Source organism: Semicossyphus pulcher, unplaced genomic scaffold (genome assembly GCF_022749685.1).
Source record: "Semicossyphus pulcher isolate SPU_LCO1_2020_fin unplaced genomic scaffold, fSemPul1.0.p SCAF_17, whole genome shotgun sequence".
Classification (NCBI taxonomy): Eukaryota; Metazoa; Chordata; class Actinopteri; order Labriformes; family Labridae; genus Semicossyphus; species Semicossyphus pulcher.
This window is the reverse complement of record NW_027211681.1, coordinates 15344565-15352308: the sequence shown is the minus strand read 5'-3', so window position 1 is coordinate 15352308 and position 7744 is coordinate 15344565.

Genomic DNA, 7744 nt, shown 5'->3' with positions numbered 1-7744 from the left:
CACACTTTCATTCACACGGCTCACAGACACCTTCTCTCCATGTTACTTGAGGTTTTCCGTGGAAGTGAGCGTGTGTAGTTTCTGTCATCTGTACCAGACTGCGTGCCAGGAGTCGGCTTCTTCCTGCAAAGCTACTAACTGGATAATTAAGGGTGCTCTATACACTCCAATTAGCAGGCGATAGCAAAGGGAGGAGGGAGCGCTCGACTGTATCGGAGGAGAGCAGCGTAAAACCAGGTGATACACATCAAATCACAGCATAAGGCTAATGTGTGTGCGGAGAGGGCTCCATACATTACAGCCTGCAGGAGGAGATGAGGCAGGTTTCTAAATAAATAGTGCCAAGGTTGCTGCCGCACTGCCAAAGCCGTAATCTCACTCTGTTTATTTTCCAAAGTTGCTCCCTCTTTCTGTCTGTCTCTCTCTGTCTTCACTCTCTCTGTGCCTGTGTCTCTCTCCTCGCGCCTTAAAGGCCTCAGAGGAATGCTGTTTACCACAACAGTCTGTGTGAGCCCATCAGAAACACTTCCAGGAGCTCGGGTGCCCTCTCTTTTCCTGGTCAGATCTTTTCTATTTTTTTTTTTTTCATAAATCCACTGAGGAAAAATGTGACGCTGTTGTGGTTCTCTTTGCCCGCGTTCAAAAATCTATACATCCGGCAAGTCTTTGGGGCCTCCAAACGCTTTCCAACCGGAACAAACAGTTTGCTTGAAATAACAAGAAAGCAAGTATATCCCACCATCCCCACTCAAGTTGTTGCGTCTTATTGTCTCCGATGCTGCCTAAAATGTGGGATTGGGTAATATGCCAGTTTGTGTACTGTTACTGTAATTTATAAACGCCTAAAAATATCTGCTTGTTTTACCAGAAAACATGGCTGCCACTGTTAACTACTGTTATAAAGCAGCAAAGAAGAACTAATGTCCTGTCATTCTTAACATTAAGATAGCATTCATAGACTGTATAAACAATGGATGACATGACAGCTCCCTAAAAGTGAAGCCAAAACATCTCTACTGCCCCCTGCTGACTGGCTGCAGTATAGCTCATAAAGCCCGCCTCCTCCATGTTAACAGATGGGACATGAGTCAAACTATAAAATCAAAATACACGTCAAATAAATGTTTCTCAAACATGGTTTCTGTCATTATAGTTAGTTATTATCATGCTGATTTATGCCAAGTGTTAATTTTTTAGTTTGAATTAGTTATTTGATGCTGTAAAAAGGATGATTGACAACTCTGTTGACCAATCCGGCTCCTGCAGCCGATCTGTTCCGGATTAGCAGAGCAGAAGAGGAACGGCGAGAGGAGACGTAACTAAAACAATCACTACAGTCATTGAAGTTTACATATCTGTGAACGTCTGCATCAGACCAACACAAGAAGCTGTTCAACACATCGATCTTTGCTGTTTTTTTCCGCTAAGCTTAATGTGTGTATTGGTTAGCGGAATGGGCGGGACATCGTAACTGCGGCTCCACCCGTCGATCTCTACCGCGCAGCTCCTGCTCCAAAAGACGTCACCAGCACAAGATGGCAGCACCCCGCCTCGGGGTTATTTTGGCTTTAAATAACGATAATAAGAGTAGATGGAGACACGTCGTCCATCTTTACAAACAGTCATTGATGGCAAACAACAACAGCACTGGCGGAGAACGTCACATTACTCAGACAAACACTGAAAGAAGTGCCAGGTGAAAAATCAATGTTTCTTTGACGGACAGAGCAGGTCCGTGCGAGCAAGCCTAGCTAACGCAGATGTTAGCTTAGCTTGTTTGTCGGTGCTCTGCTTGTTTTTAGTTTAGGAATCTTTTTTTTTTCCTACCCTTTGATTTTTAATAACACACAAAGGTCTCCTCCTCTTTGAAACAAACAGACCCAGTAATTAAAACCGACCCAAAACACTAAATAAATTAGCTATGTGTTAAAAATCAGTGTTACTCCAGTTTTCTTTAGCTGACACAAGAGAGAGTCATGTTTCTCAGTTATGACTGACTGTCAAATCAATCAATCAAATCAAACCAATCATATCACAGCCAGGAATACAGGTATAGTGTAACTGCCAGTACTCAGCCAGCCCATTTGTAAATGTAAGAATCGTATCGGTAAGGAAAAACTGTAATGGAAAATCTCTGATCTGCACCTTGTACCCTGAAGCTTAATGTCTTTTTCATTATTTTTATTTGGTCAAATAAGCTGTTATTGCAATAGTTTTTATAAAACACACTCGTTCATAAGAAGGCTAAAGCAGACTGGGTGTTTGAATGCCCCTTGCATCCTCACTGTCTTCCTCCTGACAGATGTTCTGGGATCAAATTAAGACAGATGAATCAATGGATTCACACCATCAGCCCTCAAACACCCATGTCTTATGACTTCACTCCTCCGTGATTCCATTTCCATCGACTAAACGCGGGCTACATTTAAATCTGGGGTCATGGTTATTAATTACTCCGCAGAGTTCAGCTGAAAGCCCGGTGAAAAAAAAAAAACACACAGGGGGAGGAGGCGACGCAGAGGGAGCGACGGCGGAGCACGCAGACAGGAACAAAGGCCTGCCACGAGGGTTCATGCCTCCCACTGCTACACACTCGCACACTGCCGAGGCTCTGAAGACAGAGGTTAGGACCACCTAGGCAGATTTCCCCCGGGGGCTATTATCGCCCAGAAGATAAAATTATTTTCAGATGGAGGAGCTTCCACACACACACAGATACACACAAAGATGCACAGGGTCTGATACTGAAGAAAATAACGCTTGAAGGAGGGTTTCTGTCTTACATGTAACTGTCAGTCGTGTCCGAGAACAAAAGTCCTGATTGATCATTATTTGAGGCTAAAGTAGGAACAAGTTCCTTCAGAAACTGATCTGCAAGTTTTTCTAAGCCTGCTTCTCGTGGTGTCAGAAAGAGCTGCTTTTATTGTGCAGTGACGGGGGCACGATGACGATCGAAACTGAAGAAAACCATTCGGATCAGGTGGATTATTTATAGCTGTTTTTCAAGGCTTAATTTGTGAAGTCTCTGCATTAAAATGTTTAAAGAAGACTTGACCTTTGTGATGTATTGTTGAGTTGTGTTCTTACATTATCCAATCTGTATTTTCATTCAAGGTAACGGTGCATCTGGTCGCCTGTCTTCTGAGGAAACAGGAAACACGGGATGATGCGTCAGAGAGTGAGGAAAGAAGTAGGTGAACTATTTACTTTTGTTTGTATTGCTCACTCCTGATGGAGCACGACTATTTAATGTAGATTGCGAAGCATTTTGTCCTTATAGGCATTCTCATAAAGCTCAAACCTACTTGTGAAAAGGGAGGTTAAATGAAGGCAGCGCTCTGCCGAGATGGGGAGAGCTTTGTGACGAGCAAGAGCTACAGAGGCGCTAATCTTGTGTTCGATTAGACATCACCCATTTAACTTTAGAAAAATAATTCTTACTGTTTTGATTGACCCTGAGTGGACCCCTGTAAAATAACATAGGTAATGGTTAGTAAAAAAGTTAGTTTGTGAGCAGGAGAATAGAGAGACCAAGGTAACGACAGGCAACTCTTAGACAGTCAACAGTAACGTCCACAATTAAACGTCGAGGCACAGAGTTTGTTTCTATGCGCTCAAGTGCTCTGAGTACCTGAATCAATTAGGGGATAATATTTGACATCATATTTTACATGTTTTAAACTCAGTTTCTGTACCGATAACTGTTTTGTAGTGAAGATTTCTTCAATAAAGACAGACAAAAATTAAGAAATATATAAATTCTTGACACCTGAGATAGAAGGTCAAAGGTTACAGGCTCATGGGAAGTGTCAGACACACAGTTTCTGAACGAATCCCAAACAGAACTAGCCTTTTATAGACTTCACCGCCCACTTTTGTCCACACACTTGCCTGTTTATATTAACATGCACCACCGCCGCTGCATCAGCTTCAGTGAAAAGTGTCTCTTGCGTCCCCTCAAAAGTCTCTCCAAGTTGGGATGATTGAATGTGACCGTGCCCGCAGTGATTGACGGTCACTAAAGGAGCGATGATTTGACAGCTGTTTGACGACGAAGATTCAGGGCTGAGGATATTGTTCATTTGTAGGCGTGAAAATGAGTCTTGTAGGTGTTGCAGCAAGTCAAGTCTGTTCAGCATCCTTAGTGTTACTGTGAAGTTACAGTGAATTTTACTAGTTCTGCTCCTCATGCTTGTTTAGGTAGAATCTTGTAAACTGATCTCAGCCGAGGATACGAGGACGTTGTTATTGAACAAAATGTCACTAGTGAACATAAAAGGCCTAAACAGATTTTGACACTTGATTGTAAAACATTTAGCGTTCCTGACTTCGCTTCTCCCTTGTCCTCTCTGTTGCCACAGCTCTCAATAAATTCATTAAAGTGTAGCCTTTAGCAGCCTGAAGGCCTGTGTCACACGGCTCACCTGGAGGGCTGTGTGACTTAGAGATGTGTCAGTGTAGCTGTCACTTTGTTTACTCACACTCAAACATGTCTGAAAGTGAGAGCGACGCACGCATTGTTTTTCCGTCTGTGACATGTCCTTTTAAGTCGTATGTCATGCGGTGCTGGAGTGATTAAGAGTTTAATTGAGAATAAAAAGTCTGATATGAAGCAAAACTTCCAAAACAGCTGCTTCTGGCCTCGGCTCCTGCTCCACATTCTTCGTACTGAATAATTTAGGGTTTTGTACATCAGTCATTTTGACGTCACTTTAGGAATTGTGAACAATTTTCTAGCGTCAGGGTCGGCAATTTATTTCTGAAGCATTATGTATTGTTTTTAAATCAATAAAAAAATGTACCTGTGACTTTTAAAGGCCACGAATTGACAAGCAAACGAGTGCACAATCGAGCCAGTCGCATGAGAACGTCAGCGGTTGCTAGTTGCTAGCCTTCTTCCTTGCGCTCTCTCATGGACTCGTCCTCCAGCCGTAATCATGCAGTGCCATAAAAAGATGGACGGGGCGCTGGTTTAGTGGGTAGAGCCCCGTATACAGAGGCCGCAGTCCTCGACGCAGTGGCCGCATGCTCCACTTTTGCATTCGGCCCTTTGCTGCATGTCATCCCCCTACTCTCTTCTCCCAGTATTTCCTGTCTCTCTTTAGCTGTCCTGTCGATAAAGGCCCAAAAAATGGTCTCAAAAAAAGGGAAGCAAAAGCATCTCCAACGCCCCCTTCCAGTCAGCAGGGTTGCATGTTGCATGCTGACTGGTTTGTCTACCACAGCTTTAATATGAACAACTTCTGCGTTGTTAGTTTTTGACTTGGTGATCCAAATGATCCAGACCAAAATGCATTTCACTTCAGAATTCACAATTAAAACTTCACACTGTTGGATTGAAACCTTTTTACTGATGACTTTTCTAGCTGCAAAATCTTTCCACTATCAGAACAAAACAATTGAGCTTATGAGTGGATTGCCAACTTGTTATAACTATAAATCAACAGAATAAACCCCAGACAGTGGGATTTTCTGCAACCTGGCAACGCACAATATTATTTAAAGGCTGAAAAAGTGTTACTAATTTAGTTAACAATTACTAAAGCTAAAAAAACTACTGAGAAGTTTAACTTTATAATTATGTGTGGTAGAAAAGTGACATTACAGCCTTGTAACTTTGGATATTTCTCCCCCTTCTCAGTTTTAATATAGTCCTGGGCCACTCCTGCCTTTTTGTCCGGGTAATTAATAATGAATCAGCCTCAGTGCGGACTTCCACACGAGATGGTCCCGTGTTAACTTTTCTCTCAACTGCGCTCCTGAGGCTCACGGATGAATGCTGATGTGGGGAGAAAAAATAATCCTCCTGGACGCTGATTGGACTCCTAATTTGATCTCAACTCAAAGCTTATACGCTTCATCATGAATGAACGTGCAGGGAGGGAGGAAGGGGGGCTCGTGGAACAAACATGCCATGCGTGCGCGTGTTGTCAGCTTGTGGGAGCTGCAGGCATGGGTGGCCAGCAGGCGGGATTTATAACGGAGGTTTTAGTAATTATGGCTGTCGCTGGACGGAGGAGGAGGAGGAGGGAGGGGGGCAACCCGGCGGAGGCATTTTATCTTAATCACAGCTCAGCTCCGTTTAAATTAATATGACAAGTTTCCCCATCCTTATTTAAAGACGCGTCTTAAATGACAACCCATCCTCTTCCTCGCTAAATGCCGCGTCATTAAAGAAATATTACAAACATTTTTTTAAATAGTAAGAAAAATTAGAGCTCTAGAAGACGCAGATATTTCGCGTGGATAATTTCCTCCCCGTGGGGCGCCCTGAGCCATCCCTCCCTCCCTCCCACCTCCCGAGTGTTTCTATAGTAATTTCCAGCCAATGATCAGTAGGTGTCCACATCCCTGCTTCCTCACCTCAGCACCAATCAGCCACACACAGCGACAGGAGACACGGACCGAGCAGAGAGCAGGCAGACACACAATACAGCCCCCGGATCACGAGGAGGAGAGGAAACACCTCACCCCCTTTTTGGCGATTTCTCCCCCCTCTCTTTTTGCACCTTTTGGCTTTTTTTTACGCACTTTCCAACATTTTTTTCTACCGTCACCAGAAAGTCGATAAAAATGCTCCTTTTGTTTTGAGCGCTCTGACAAACACACACACACGCGCGCGCGCGCCCTGCTCTCCTCCTCCGGCAGCCTGTGTCTGTGCGTCTTCTCGCATCTTTGCGTTATTCTCCCCGCACGTATCGCTTGGCAGTAATGTTTCGTTACACGGACGCAGGCTGGTAGCATCTTGGGAGCTCTTCTCAACAGGAACCTGGTAGGTGATGCTCACTCTCTCTCCCTCTCTTTCTCTCTCTCTCTTTCTGTGTGTGTCCATATTTCCCCGTCCACTTGCATGCGTTTTAACCCCCGTATTCCTGTCCCGATTTGTGTACATGTGGCTGCCAAGTGAGATACATTTTATAGGATCTGATTTGCACTATTGCACCTCTCTCCCCTGCTCGGATTATCTCTGCATGACCTTTGATCTGAATGTCCACCACACACCAGCCTGAGTGTCATTAATGGTGCAGCAGAGGCACAATGGTTCGTCATCGGACGTGCTGGCTCTTTTACTTTTCTCTCTCTCTCTCTGTCTCTCTCTCTCTCTCTCTCTTGCTCGTTTCCCCCTCTTCCTCCTTCCTCTCTCTGTGTCTCTCTCCAGCTCCAAGTATTGAACATTTCTGTCTCTCTAAACTTTGTTTACAGGCTGAAAAATCAATGTCCGTGACTTGATTGCCTTTGGGCTGCGTATTTCGCTCCAGGGGTGAATTGATTAAGTAATAATGACCCTGAGGAGGGCTGATCATTAAGCCGAGGAGGTTTTGTTTACTGCCGGTCTGCGGGTTGTTGTGGATGCCACATCGACATTGAACCTGCAGCTCTGGATTGGAGGCTGGTTAGAGGACTCTGGATTTCAAATTTGTGCAATTTAATTTTTTTAAGAAATAATATCGGAACTTGAGTGCATGTTTGATTATTTGGACTTCATTTGACTTAAAATGCCTGTAGAAAAAAATCATATTGTATCTTCTTTAAGTGCAAATGTTTACCTGCTCTTGCTTTCCAGTGTTAAGAGCACTTTATTATTGCCACCCAGTGCGATCTCTCCACCTCCATGTGAGCATATTTATATTCGTTTTTTTCCGAGACAGCTGCTGGGTAGCACCATGGAAGTGATTCGAAATGCTTTAGTGTTCCAGCAATGGATCAGCTTTGGCAATTAAGAGAGAAAGCCCAGAAAAAGGTA